General features: G+C 40.2%; 1 protein-coding gene across 2 annotated transcripts in view; it reads right to left on the minus strand.

Annotated features, from left to right (window-relative positions):
• LOC137651174 (E3 ubiquitin-protein ligase PPP1R11-like) overlaps positions 1–11,828 on the minus strand; it is a 66,001-nt gene extending 54,173 nt beyond the window's left edge. Inside the window, exon 1 of one of the 2 annotated variants that reach the window (XM_068384317.1) lies at positions 11,688–11,828. The gene's annotated coding sequence lies outside the window, so the exon portion shown is untranslated. Of the gene's footprint in view, positions 1–11,413; positions 11,568–11,687 lie in introns of those variants that run through there. The other variant, XM_068384316.1, reaches the window with a different exon arrangement.
• Between the last annotated feature and the right edge of the window lie 3,826 nt (positions 11,829–15,654).

Genomic DNA, 15,654 nt, shown 5'->3' on the forward strand with positions numbered 1-15,654 from the left:
AACTTCCTCATCTACAGGAACCTTGTCCGATAAAAGCTGAGTCTCAAGCAAGGGAGAGACCTACTGTGGTGGCAATGCTTTACAAGCAGAGTCCACACTCACTGGTGCATTAGTAGCGGACCAGAACGCAACGTCATGTAACTGCTTGACAGTCTGTGAACTGTCAACAACTGAACTGTCAACCACAACAGGTGCGTGAGGACGCACAGCGTCCACTCGAGACTGCTTTGACTGCCTAGACTGAGCAGTCAAAACAACTCTAGAATGCGGAGGTTGAAGCACAGCGTCAAAACAAGTCAACTCCGATTGTTAGTGAACGTCTTGAACGTCAACAGGAGCATCAGCAAGTGGCCTAACGTCCAAATGCGGCTGAAAAACCACACGAGACCGCATCGAGTGTGGTTCTAAACAACCTGACTGACGTGACTAAGCTACGCCAACGTCAACAGTAAGCACAAAGGAACGTTAGGTTGGCTGAAAGCCAGGATATCGATGAGATAAACGGCTAGACTCAACGGACTAATCGGCAGAATAGTCTTCCATAAGGGAGGCAAGCATATACTGCATGTCTTGCCATACAACCCATTAAGGATCAACAGAAATGGTTGTGGTAAGAGACGAGGGTAACGTCTGTGACCGCAACACTTTACCTACAAAAAAAGACTCTCGGAGTCTGTGTTACGCTTTTGTTAGGCGGCGAGCAGTTATCCGATGACTGCATAGGGTCAGAGCTGTCCTAATGGTTGTAACCAGGACGCTGGACCTGTCCTGAAAGGACTTACTTTCGCTTAAGGGCTTCGAAACCTTGTGACAGGTTTCTTATGCGAAAAGCCTTCGGATGACAAGGAGAAACATCGTCTCTCTCGTCTTATGGTAGGGGAGATCTTGGTAAGATACACCCGATACCATAGAGGGAAAACGTCTGTTCGTTGGTCAAGGCCTCTCGAACCCATAAGTCGTTTGACATTACTTCTCCCCTGGGCTTGGGAGCATGTAAGAGGTCCCGGACTAGGTGAACGACAGGCACGAACAGACGAACCCTCGGACGCAACACTGTAACACTTTGCGCATATCACTTTATCACTTCGATTTTCTGTTTTGCACTTATTTCACTGAAATCGAAACTTTTACTGATTTCTACCTGAAACACGCAATTCTACCCTTCATTAAAAGGAAGTAATTGCGAAATCAGTCGTATAATGCAAGCTCATTAATACCAGCAAAAAACAGAAAACAAATTTCACCGGCCGTCACAGGCCCCCCAGAAAACATATTTTAAGATAAAAAAAAAAATCAGTGGCTGGGAAAGAGACTAAACACTAGTTCATATAACTACGTTTTCAATCTCTCACCGCACATAGCCTGGGGACGAGAATAAAAAACTAAAACGTTTTATCCTTCCTCCCCGTACAGCGACTAGGGACGAGAGTAACTCGAGAACAACGTTACCCACTTGAACGGAACGTTTTCTCTCCTCTCTCTCTCTCCGTCTCTATCTCTCTCTCTCTTTCTCTCTTGATTTCGCACCTGAGAGAAGAGCCCAATTATATTTCGTCAAAAAAACATGTTATTTGACTAAAGGAAAAAACTGAAAGGTTTTTCAAATAAAAAGTTCCTTTAAAATACAGTAGAATTTAAAACATTTAAGCTAAGAAAGAATGAACAAATCGTCAGAATCGATTTACTCTTACTGCAAAGTGAAACCGTGATACACTCTCTCTCTATCGTAACGATAGAGCGCATGTTGAACGTCCTGAACGTCAACAACTGCGTAGCATAAATAAACTAAACGTTAGTTCATCTTTGAAAACAGTACGAAGACTATCAAAGAAATTCTTTCATAAAATATTACATTTAAAAAGTTTTAAATCCTTAGCTCTTTAAAAGCTAATTACGATATAAAGGGCTCAACGTTGATTAACTTCGGTTTCCAAGTTAGGACCGCCTACTCTCAGGAAAGGTCTATATAAACAAAACATTAAAATTATTTTTATACGTTTATAATAAATGGAAAGTTAATCGAAGAGGCCTAATAAAGGCGGAGAGATATAAAATATATAGAGGAAAATCTATAACGTGATATAATTACTAAAAGCCTAAACACACTTCCGTCTAAGGGAAGGGTCTGCCATTTAAAAGTGAAAGAAAGTCCATACTCTCTTTGTCACCATAATTAAATCTATCCAAAACGAGTTCAAGATTTAAGATGAAGATAAAACACCTGCATAGCGAAAGCTCAAAACTAGAATAAAGTACTTCACCAATTAGTTGTGAAAAAACTCCAGTTTAGCAACAGCGAGTAAGTACGTCTTGTCGATAGCTCGACAGAGAGAAAATTGAGTCTTTTTTTACATTGAGTACTGGGTATCTGGACGACAGATGGCGCTGTTGGGCACACCCGCAACCTGTGTAGCGATCGCTGGCGAGTTTTTACCGTAGAGTTGTCTGTCGGGCAACAGAGTTGCAGCTATATAATCACCGGCTAAGTTAAATATTGAAAAATGGCTATTTTTATTCATATAACAAGGCTATGGGACAGTTTCATGGTACCACAAGTGTAGTGAACAGGTTTTCATAAGCACCTTTATCATTGTAACTTTTCTGTGAATCCCCAACCTTCCATCTCAATCATTAGGCGAGACATTATTTGATTTAATTCTAGGGTTTGTAACCTGGGTAGGGGAGTCTGCGTGCTTGCTGCCATCTAGCCTAGTGACCTGGGTAAGGGGTCTAGAGGGTTTGCCCCTGCTAGGTCTGTGACCTGTTACGTGGGGTGTGTTAGGTTTTGTTCCCTTTCGAATGAATACCGAAATTTATTTTTTCAGTCTGGAAAAACTGTCTTTCCTGCCGTGAATAGTGTTTTTTCGATAAATTTTACCATTATTTCAGTCGTAAATAATCACATTCACCTGTTTTCCTCTACCCAAAATCTCCAGTTCAGAACTTGTGATGCCATTACCACTGGGAAGGTGGTGATGAGAACGGTTTATTTGCTATGGAAATAAAGCTGAAATTTGTTACAAGCACATTATTTACTATGGGACAAACAGCGTTTTCTATTGGAAAAGTTGTCACATCCAAAACTATAATTTTGCTGTTAATATTTCTATCAGAAAAATGATATTTTAATTATAAAATAAATTTTTGAATATACTTACCCGGTGAATATATAATAGCTGCTGCTCCAGCGGCTCGACAGAAAAACACACAAAAACTCGCGAGCGATCGCTATGAAGGTTGCGGGTGTGCCCACCAGCGCCAACTATCGGCCAGATACCGCACATGCATGTAAACAAGCCTCAATTCTTCTCGTCCCGCTGCGTCTCTATTGGGGAGGAAGGGAGGGCCTTTAATTTATATATTCACCGGGTAAGTATATTCAAAAATTTATTTTATAATTAAAATATCATTTTTAAATATTTAACTTAGCCGGTGAATATATAATAGCTGATTCACACCCAAGGCGGTGGGTAGAGACCAGAGTTAATTAAGTTTACAGCGTATATGCTTAGAGTTTTTGACAGTTATAATATAACAAAACCCAAATATATAGGTACCTGGTAAGGAAGTTGACTTAGACGATTACTCTGCCTTGTAAGTCTGTCTTCCTCACGAAGCCCAGCGATCCTCTTAGGATGCTGAAAGACTCCCAGGAGCTGAAGTATTAAGGGCTGCAACCCATACAAACAGGACCTCATCAAACCCCTAATCTGGGCGCTCTCAAGAAATGACTTTGACCACCCGCCAAATCAACCAGGATGCAAAAGGATTCTTAGCCTTCCGTACAACCCAAAAAAAAATATTAAAAACATTTCAAGAGACAGATTAAAAAGGATATTGGAATTAGGGAAGTGTAGTGGTAGAACCCTCACCCACTACTGCACTCGCTGCAACGAATGGACACAGTGTGTAGCAGTTCTCGTAAAGAGTCTGGACATCTTTTAAGTAAAATGACGCGAACACTGACTTGCTTCTCCAAAAAGTCGCGTCCATGATACTTTGCAGAGATCTATTTTGCTTGAAGGCCACGGAGGTTTCTATAGCTCTAACTTCGTGCGTCTTAACCTTAAGCAAACATCGGTCTTTCTCATTCAAGTGAGAATGAGCTTCTCGTATTAAAAATCTGATAAAATATGACAAAGCATTCTTTGACATAGGCAATGATGGTTTCTTAACTGAGCACCATAATGCCTCAGATTTACCTCGTAATGACTTAGTACGAGCTAAATAGAACTTAAGAGCTCTAACAGGACATAATACTCTTTCCAGTTCGTTGCCTACGATCTCTGATAAGCAAGGAATATCAAAAGATTTAGGCCAAGGACGAGAAGGCAGTTCATTTTTGGCCAGGAAACCAAGTTGAAGTGAACAAGTGGCTTTTTCTGTAGAAAAGCCGATGTTCTTACTGAAGGCATGAAGTTCACTGACTCTTTTAGCCAAAGCCAAGCACACTAGGAAAAGTGTCTTGAGGGTGAGATCCTTCAGGGAGGCTGAATGTAATGGCTCAAACCTGTCTGACATGAGGAACCTTAGGACCACGTCTAAGTTCCATCCAGGAGTTGCCAAACGACGTTCCTTAGAGGTCTCGAAAGACTTAAGGAGATCTTGGAGATCTTTATTGTTGGAAAGATCTAAGCCTCTATGCCGAAAGACCGAAGCCAACATGCTCCTGTAGCCCTTGATCGTGGGAGCTGAAAGGGAGCGAACCTTTCTCAGATGTAAAAGAAAATCTGCGATTTGGGCTACAGAGGTACTGGACGAGGACACAGATGCTGACTTGCACCAGTCTCGAAAGACTTCCCACTTCGACTGGTATACTCTAATGGTAGCTCTCCTCACTCTTGCAATCGCACTGGCTGCCTCCTTCGAAAAGCCTCGAGCTCTTGAGAGTCCTTCGATAGTCTGAAGGCAGTCAGACGAAGAGCGGGGAGGCTTTGGTGCACATTCTTTACGTGGGGCTGACGTAACAGATCTACCCTTAGAGGAAGACTTCTTGGAAAGTCTACCAGCCATCGAAGTACCTCGGTGAACCACTCTCTCGCGGGCCAGAGGGGAGCAACCAACGTCAACCTTGTCCCTTCATGAGAGGCGAACTTCTGCAGTACCTTGTTGACAATCTTGAATGGTGGGAATGCATATAAGTCCAGATGAGACCAATCTAGGAGAAATGCGTCTATGTGTATTGCTGCTGGGTCTGGGACTGGAGAGCAATAGATTGGAAGTCTCTTGGTCATCGAGGTGGCAAAAAGGTCTATGGTGGGTTGACCCCAAGTCGCCCAAAGACTCTTGCACACGTCCTTGTGGAGGGTCCATTCCGTAGGAATTACCTGACCCCTCCGACTGAGACAGTCTGCTAAGACGTTCAAGTCGCCCTGGATAAACCTCGTTAACAGGGAGATGCCTCGATCTCTTGACCAAATGAGCAGGTCCCTTGCGATCTCGTACAGCGTGAGGGATTGGGGGCCTCCTTGCTTGGAGATGTACGCCAAGGCTGTGGTATTGTCGGAATTGATCTCTACCACTTTGTTTCGAAGGAGACTCTCAAATTTCATCAAGGCCAAGTGGACTGCCAAAAGCTCCTTGCCGTTGATGTGCATGCTCCTCTGACTTGAGGTCCACAGACCTGAGCATTCCCGACCGTCAAGGGTCGCACCCCAACCCAAATCCGACGCGTCTGAGAATAGTACGTGGTTTGGGTTCTGAACTGCTAGGGAAAGTCCCTCTCTCAGACTGATATTGTCGTTCCACTAATTCAGGCATGCCTTTACTGGTTCGGAGACCGGGATTGAGACCGTCTCTAACGTCTTGTCCTTCCAGTGAAAGGCTAGATGGAACTGGAGAGGTCAAAGGTGTAGTCTTCCTAGCGAGACAAACTGCTCCAGGGATGATAGAGTTCCTACTAGACTCATCCAATTCCTGACTGAGCACCGTTCTCTCTTCAACATTAGTTGGACTTTGAGCAGGGCTTGCTCTATTCGGGTGGCAGACGGAAGAGCCCGAAAAACTGGACTGCGAATCTCCATCCCTAAATACAGTATAGTTTGGGATGGAATCAGCTGGGACTTTTCTAGGTTGACCAAAAGTCCCAATTCCTTGGTCAGATCCAATGTCCAATGAAGATCCTGCAGACAGCGATGACTGGACGAGGCTCTGAGAAGCCAGTCGTCCAAGTACAGGGAGGCTCGGATTCCCGATAAATGGAGGAATTTTGCTACATTCCTCATAAGCCTCGTAAACACGAGAGGAGCAGGACTTAGGCTAAAGCACAGGGCCCGAAACTGGTATACCACATTCTTGAAAACAAACCTCAGAAACGGTTGGGAATCTGGGTGTATAGGGATGTGGAAATACGCGTCTCGTAGGTCGAGAGAGACCATCCAGTCTCCCTTTCTGACCGCTGCTAAGACTGATTTCGTGGTCTCCATAGTGAACTTTGTTTTCGTAACAAAGACGTTGAGCGCACTGACATCTAGCACCGGTCTCCAACCTCCTGTCTTCTTTGGGACTAGGAAGAGACGGTTGTAAAACCCCGGTGATTGAAGGTCCGAGACTTTCACCACCGCTCCCTTCTCTAGCAACAGAGACACTTCTAGGTTTAGGGCTTGTCTCTTTGACTCCTCTCGGTACCTGGGAGAGAGGTCGATGGGGGATGTCGCTAGAGGAGGTTTGCGTACAAATGGAATTTTGTACCCCTCTCTGAGCAACCGAACAGACTGTTGGTCTGCGCCCCTCTTCTCCCAGGCCTGCCAGAAGCTCTTCAATCTGGCTCCTACTGCTGTCTGAGGCTGTGGGCAGTCAGACTCTGCCACGTGAGGACTTGGCTCCTCTCTTCTTTCCTCTCCTTCCCTCGGCATGAGTACTTCCCCTGCTGGGAGCTCTGCCACGAAAGGGCGGGATAAATCTGGACGTCGGAGTGTTGATCCTGGGTCTAGAAGAAAAGGATGTAGAAGGAGTCCCCTTGCGAGCAGAGGACGCCATCAAGTCATGGGTGTCCTTCTGCACAAGCGAAGAAGCTATGTCCTAACCAATTGTTGCGGAAACAAAAACTTTGATAAGGGAGCAAAGAGCAGTTCTGATCTCTGACAGGGAGTAACTCCTGCTGAAAGAAAAGAGCAAAGGGATTCTCGCTTCTTTAAGACTCCCGACGTAAAAGAGGAGGCGAGCTCATTGGAACCATCGCGGATGTCTTTATCCATACAGGACATTATCAGTAAGGAGACATCTCTATCAGCCGATGAGATTTTCCTACTTAAGGCTCCCAAAGACCAGTCAAGGAAGTTGAAAACTTCAAAGGCTCTGTATACGCCTTTCAGCAGATGGTCAAGGTCCGAGGAGGACCAACTAATCTTCGAGCGTCTCATGGCTAGGCGGCGGGGAGAGTCTACGAGGCTTGAGAAGTCACCCTGGGCAGAGGCAGGGACTCCCAAGCCGAGAACTTCTCCCGTGGCATACCAGACGCTCGATCTAGACGAGAGCTTTGACGGAGGGAAGGCAAAGGCCGTCTTCCCCAAACTCCTCCTGGTATCTAACCAGTCGCCTAAAAGTCGTAAAACTCTCTTGGAAGAGCGAGAGAGCACTAGCTTTGTAAAGGCTGGCATGTTAGCAGGTAAGCCTAGAGCAAACTCAGACGGTGGTGAACGAGGAGCAACAGTGACGAAGTGATCGGGAAAAAGCTCCTTGAAAATTAACATGACTTTCTTAAAGTCCATTGATGGAGGAACCGTTCTAGGTTCGTCTACATCCGAAGGATGATCATCATGATGAGGGTCAGCAACGTCCTCATCTGAAGGATCCTCATCCGACAACTGCTGTGTAACAAGCAAAGGGGTTGGCAATGCTTGACACGCAGAGTCCACACGCACTGGTGCATTAGTAGCAGTCCAGGACGCTACGTCATGTAACTGCTTAACAGCCTGACTGTCAACAACAACAGGAGCGGGAGGACGCTCGACGTCAACTCGAGACTGTTTAGACTGCCTAGACTGAGCAGTCAAAACAACTCTAGACTGCAGTGGTTGACGCTCAGCGTCAAAACAAGTCAACTCCGCTGGTTGGCGAACGTCCTGAACGTCAACAAGAGCATTAGGAAGTGGCTGAACGTCCATATGTGGCTGAAAGTCAACACGTGACTGCATCGAGTGAGGCTCTACAAAGCGTGACTGACGTGACTTAGCAACGTCAACAGGACGAGCAAAGGCTCGTTTTGGCGGCTGAAGGCCAGGATCTCGATGAGTTAAGCGGCGAGGATCATCGTGAACCTTTTCCGCAGAATAGTCTTCCATAAGGGAGGCGAGCTTGATCTGCATGTCTTGCAGCACAACCCATTTAGGATCAACGGGAATGGGTGCGGTAAAAGACGGGGTTAACGTCTGAGACTGCACAACCTTGCCTACACCAAGACTCTCTGAGCCTGTGTAACGTTGCTGCTTAGGCGGCGAGCAGTCTTCCGATGACTGCAAAGGGTCAGAGCTGTCCCAATGGCTACAACCAGGACGCTGGACCTGTCCTGAAGGGACCGACTTTCGCTTAAGGGGCCTAGAAACCTTGCTCCACGGTTTCTTATGCGAAAAGCCTTCGGATGACGAGGAGAAAATGGTCTCTCTCGTCTTATGGTAGGGGCGATCTTGATGAGACACGCCTGTTACCATAGAGGGAACGTCTGTTCGCTGATCAAGGCCTCTCGAACCCATAAGTCGTACGACATTACTTCTCCCCTGGGCTTGGGAGCTTGCAAGAGGTCTCGGACTAGGCGAACGACAGGCACGAACAGACGAACCCTCGGTCGCAACACTGACAACACTTTGCGCACTAATCACTTTCCCACGATTTTCCGCTGTGGCACTCTGACACTTTAGCTCTTTAACGTCAGCCATGAGTTAATTACGATCTGTTGCTAACGACTCAACTCTTTCACCCAAGGCATGAATGGCACGTAACATGTCTCGCATCGATGGTTCCTGAGTGCCAGTAGGGGGTTCAGGCACAACCACTACAGGGGAAGGATTAGGTTCAGGGGCATGTGGAGAGGAAAAATCTACTGATCTAGAGGAACTCCTCCTTACCCTATCTCTCTCTAGCTTACGAGAATACTTGTCGTATTCGAGCCAATCGAATTCCGAAAGGCCCACGCATTCCTCACACCGATCTCCTAATTGACAGGTTTTACCCCGACAATTAGAACACACAGTATGTGGGTCGAGAGAGGCCTTTGGAAGACGCCTATTGCAATCCCTAGCATTACACTTACGAAATCTAGGGGCTTGTGAAGCGTCAGCCATTTTGAATTAGTCAAAGAAAGTCCAAAAAACAATCCAAGTCATCAACAATTAAATCTGTCCAACAAAGAGTTCAAGAGTTTAAGTTGAGGAAAAACACCTGCACTGCGAAAGCTCAAACCAAAATGAAGTACTTCACCAAATATGTTGAGAAAACTCCAGGTTATACAGCGAGTATTGATACGTCTTGTCGTCAAGGTCGACAGAGAAGAATTGAGGCATGTTTACATGCATGTGCGGTATCTGGCCGATAGTTGGTGCTGGTGGGCACACCCGCAACCTTCATAGCGATCGCTCGCGAGTTTTTGTGTGTTTTTCTGTCGAGCCGCTGGAGCAGCAGCTATTATATATTCACCGGCTAAGTTAAATATTTAAAATTTATCTGATCAATGCCATCATTAGGCCCATCTCTCTTCTAACATCATCCTGAGTGACAAAGGTACAATGATATTCAAACAGACAACCTAAAGAAATAACATAGCCTAGGCCTACGGCAGCCAAGGTAGTTGAAATACATCACAATACTGTAGGTTATGCTAACCTTAGGTAGCTCAGCTTTCTGATCTGCTGAAGTCAGATTACATTAGTTTTTTTCAATGTGTTCAAGTCAGGCTAGGTTGATTTCCAACAGGCTGAAGCCAGGCTAGGCTAGTTTTCAGACTTGCTCAAGTCAGTTTATTGTACTATAGTTTTCTGGGTTAATATACGATATTTTAATTACTAGCGAAACGAGAATTCTCTTTAAGAAATGGACGAGTGCTGGGTACTTTGGAATTTTTCTCTTTAAGTTTAATGAGGGCTGAGGCATAATAACTTATGTACCAGTCGATTAAAATGGGAAGTATATTCTTCACTCAAATTCCAATGCTTACATTTGTGAGACTGATGACGAATTATTACACGTGTTGGTTCCGATCGGTTTGAGAAACTTTCTGTGTATTTACAATGGCGTAAATATTACCTGGCTTTCTTAACCAACTATGAGCTTCCATATATTTATGCACAAGTTCCCAGATGTTTCTTCAACAGCAATTTTTTCAACCTTCCCCTTCAGTTTCAACTCCACTACCACCATGAAAGGATGTCTCCAAGAGGGAAGCACAATCTACTTGAAAAGTTAGTGCAATTTAATCTAAATAGCAAATAAATTATGATGAAAATACTCTTTGTTCAGTGTGTAGCTATTGTTGCTTATGAAAGTATAAAATATCCCCGAAATAGTGACACAGGGGTGATGTGCACAGCCCATCCATGTACCGCTTGCCAGAACATAGGAGCAGTGAGATTATGATTATATGCGAGTGAAACGAGCCACGGCTGAGTAAAAACCATTAGAACGATGTGAAGTGAATCATAGTGAGTTGTGACACTTTAATTTTCTTTCACTACATGAGCCATATATTTTTCAAACTTGTTATCTAGTGTTTAATATGCATTCTGACCATTATTATTGCTGCAAATCACTCGTTTTTGGCCTTTTCACACCCAAATAACAACGATTTTCCTCGGGTCTCCCCCACAATTGTCTTAATATAAGGGGGTCTAAAAACTCATGAACGGGTATTTTGCCCCAATAATCAAGGTTAGAAATGCATAAAACACAAGATAACGAGTAGGAAAAATATATTATTATTATTATAATTACTTGCTAAGCTACAACCCTAGTTGGAAAAGCAGGAGGCTATGAGCCCAGGGGCTCCAACATGGAAAATAAAGAGGAAAGGAAACAAGAAAAAATAATGTATTTTAAGAACAGTAACACATTACTACGGTGATTTGGCTAGAAATTAAAGTATCATGTATTTACAGTGTTCTGATCTGCTGAAATCCGAGCTAGGCTAGTTTAATGATCAGTCAAAGCCAGGCGAGCTATACCGGTAGCATTTAGAAATGTGGTTAGGGTACGTATTGCGTGCTAAAGTCAGATTAAGTTTAGTTTTCAAATATCAGAATCAAAGTAAACGTATATAATTATAAGTAAATCAATTTCGGTATCTTTCCTCCAAAGCAATTACAGACAGGCAATCTGACCCAAAATTTCTAGGATGCTATTATTATCCTACTAAGCTCTAACGTGTCAAATTGCTTTCTCTAGGCATGAACGAGAAAAATAAAAAAAATATTTTCAAACAGCTTACCAAAGGTTATACCACAATCCTATTACGTTTAAATTCCACATCCAATTTCTTTAAATATACGAAATGTTGTTCCAAGCGCAAAATTCCGTTCGTACGATTTAACTCTCACTTCGACACTGGCTTTCAAATGTAAACAAAACTCAGCTGATTATACGATTCTCGTTTTCTTCGAGTCCGTTTTCTTTAATCGATTACCTGACCTTGTCTCGTTGTGATTTGCGAGTACCTAAGGCATCAATTCCAAATAAAAAAAAATGCACATTGAAGTACTTACATTATATACCTGGCACGCAAGATGATACCAATGTAAACATCTATACACCAACGGTGAGGAAAATTATTCGTGAGGCTTAATCGCACACCATTTCTGCAGTGATACTGATTTTCTACGTATTCCAGTTCATTGTCTCGCCCAAAATCTGTATTAACTTTCACTTCAACTTTTTTTCATGTGTCTCTCAGGGGTTTCAAACGCTGCCACTGCTAAACTGATCGCGTGAGAAATACAACTACGGTAGGAATTCTTCCCCCACGTACAATTGCATCTCTCTCTCTCTCTCTCTCTCTCTCTCTCTCTCTACATACATAAATTCATTATATATATATATATATATATATATTCATTATATATACAATTATATATATATTCATTATATATACAATTATATATATATATATATATTCATTATATATACAATTATATATATATATATATATATATATACATATATGTATGTATGTATGTATATATACATATATATACAATTATATAAATATATGTATATGTATATATACATATATATATATATATATACAGTATATATATATATATATATATATATTTATATATATTCATTATATATATGTATATATACATATATATATACATATATATATTTATATATATATATGTATATATATATATATATATATTCATTATATATACACATCATATATATCTATATATATACATATATATATATATATGTATATATATGTAAATATATATATATATATATATATATATGTATATGTATATATACATACATATATATATATATATATGTGTATATATATATATATATATATAGTTGTGAATGTGTTTACAATCTTCGGTCATTTTCCCGTTTCAGTAACCTACAAAATTATGATTTTATCTCTCAGAACCCTATAAAAAGCCACTTAAGTTTCTAATCCCCCGCAAGGCTTGTTGCAAAGCCAGTTACGATCCAGAATAGAATTCATTAAAGAAAATTACAGGCTGCGGCCGTCAGATAAAAAGGATCTCGCCTGAATGGTCAAGCGAGGGTCGTAGAAAGGCCCTTGCTAAACTAAATGTAGAAATTACTTTTTTTTTTTCTTTTTTTATCTCATGAAATTCTGGTTTATAAATAGCGACTGATTTCGTAAGTTTGATATTTATCATGGCTACCATTCTCTTTTTTTATCAAAGGTTGTTTATTTCTCTTTTTTTATTATCCTGTAAAATGCTTTGGTGTTCACTTCACTATAACTCCACCCAAGGTTGAAGTTTCCTTGGTCTCAGTAGATCGTTAGTCCCATACGTTTAAATTAGCCCATATCAGTGAAGGTACCTAATTGCAAGGATGTCAACTAGTGATTATTATTATTATTATTATTATTGTTGTTATTATTATTATTATTATAGAATATTCTCAGTACAGTGACAACATTATAATAACCCTCTTATATCAACAATAAAAGCTTCAAAAACAAAACGAAGAGAAATTAGATAAAATGGTGTCCCGAGTGTACCCTCAAGCAAGAGAATTCTAACCCAAGATAGTGGAAGACCATGGTACAAAGGCTATGGCACTACCCAAGACTAGAGAACAATAGTATGGTTTCGGAGTGTTCTTCTCCTAGAAGAGCTGCTTACCATAGCTAAATAGTCTCTTCTACCCTTACCAAGAAGAAAGTAGTCACTGACCAATGACAGTGCAGTAGTTAACCCCTTGATTGAAGGTGAATGTTTCGCCTATCTTAGCGTTGTTGTCAGGTGTAAGTAGAAAGAGGAGAACGTGTAAAAAATAGGCCAGATTATTTGATGTATCTGTTGGCAAAGGAAAAATGAGCCGTAACCTGAGAGAAATCCAATGTAGTACTATCTGGCCAGTCGAAGGACCCAAAAGAATTGTCTAGCTTGGCTACTACTACTACTACTAATAATAATAATAATAATAATAATAATATCTGAACGGCTGACTGGTACCTTGGCCATCCTACGTCTGTCTCTGACATATTATGTACAATACTTAGATTTAAACAAGTTCATGGTAGATCTCCGAGAAATACCTATGTAATCATTAAGTAATTTATACTCAATTACGCAGCAGAAATACATTCCATGATTTTCTGGTCATATTTTTAGAACACCCTGTATATATCTGGCACTATGCCTGGGAACCTTATTTATATACATATAATTATATATATATATATATATATATATAATTATATATATACATATATATATATGTATATATATGTATATACATAATATATATACACATATATATACATATATATATATGTATATACATATAATATATATATATATATATATATACACATATATATATATGTATATATATATATATATATCTATATATATATATATATATCTATATATATATATATATATATCTATATCTATATCTATATATATGCTGTACATATATATATATAAATTTCTACCTCATACTTGGGATCGAACGCTAGCCCCTTCTATTGAAAGGCCAGGTCAAAACCAACCATGTCACGAGAGCCCATAAAAGAAATTGGAACCTGACGCTACCAGCTGTCCGAGGATTTACCTGGCGAGACATCAGTCTCTTACCAGCGAGTTTTACCCAATTTCCCGGGCCACCACGTGACACAATTGGTAGTAATTCATTCAAATTACCCCTAATGAGTCAATATGGATAAATATCAACACAACATTTCTATTTGAACACGATGTTGTGTTGATATTTATCCATATTGACTCATTAGGGGTAATTTGAATGAATTACTACCAATTGTGTCACGCGGTGGCCCGGGAAATTGGGTAAAACTCGCTGGTAAGAGACTGACGTCTTGCCAGGTAAATCCTCGGACAGCTGGTAGCGTCAGGTTCCAATTTCTTTTATGGGCTCTCGTGACATGGTTGGTTTTGACCTGGCCTTTCATTAGAAGGGGCTAGCATTCGATCCCAAGTATGAGGTAGAAATTTAATTCTATTGAACACGATGTTGTGTTGATATTTATCCATATATATATATATATATATATAATATATATATATATATATAGTATATATGTACATATATATATATATATATATATATATTCAATATATATATATATATATATATAATCCAACCGTATATTGTACTGTGTTTGAAATACACACGACAGATCTGTCGAACACATCGGTAATAACATATTGAGGTCAAGGTTACATTTGCCAAATATCAAGGTTCACTCTTACTTTCAGCGTAATTGCTCACTAATTATTTTTCATATATTTCGTTCTAGTTATTTTTACGGATATTTTACCCCCAAACAGAATATTTTGTCTCCAAATAGAAGTTATACAGAACTATTTCCTACGGTGATGTATGTATGTATGTATCTATCTATCTATTTTATATATATATATATATATATATATATACTGTATATATGTATATATGTATATATATAATATATATATGTATATATATATATATATATATATACTGTATATATGTATATATGTATATATAATATATATATGTATATATATATATATATATATATATACAAATAAAATCTTTGAAAATAATTGAAAATGCAAAGATACGGAGAAGAAATCAATGAATCCATTATCAGTTTATAGAAGCAATAATATACTGAACTGTTTGCCTTATATGACTGATATTAATAAGTTTAATAAAATAATTTATTAAAGAGGAAAGTAAGTAAACTTTTACTAAACGACTTAACAGTAAATGAGTAATACTTGATACGAAATGTTGAATACTCTGAACGAACCAGATGAAATGACAGTCCCAGAGTTGCCAGGTTTTCTAAATGAGAAAAGGCTAACTTCTAATCAACAGAATTTTTAAAAGGCCAACCTATTGGTAGAAAAAGACCAAATATATATTATTTAAGACCCGCCTTTTCCCATATTACTATAACGGCCAACCATTTTTTTTTTAAAAAAAGTCCAAATTTTATGTTTTTTGTCCTGA

This window comes from Palaemon carinicauda, chromosome 12 (genome assembly GCF_036898095.1).
Source record: "Palaemon carinicauda isolate YSFRI2023 chromosome 12, ASM3689809v2, whole genome shotgun sequence".
Lineage (NCBI taxonomy): Eukaryota > Metazoa > Arthropoda > Malacostraca > Decapoda > Palaemonidae > Palaemon > Palaemon carinicauda.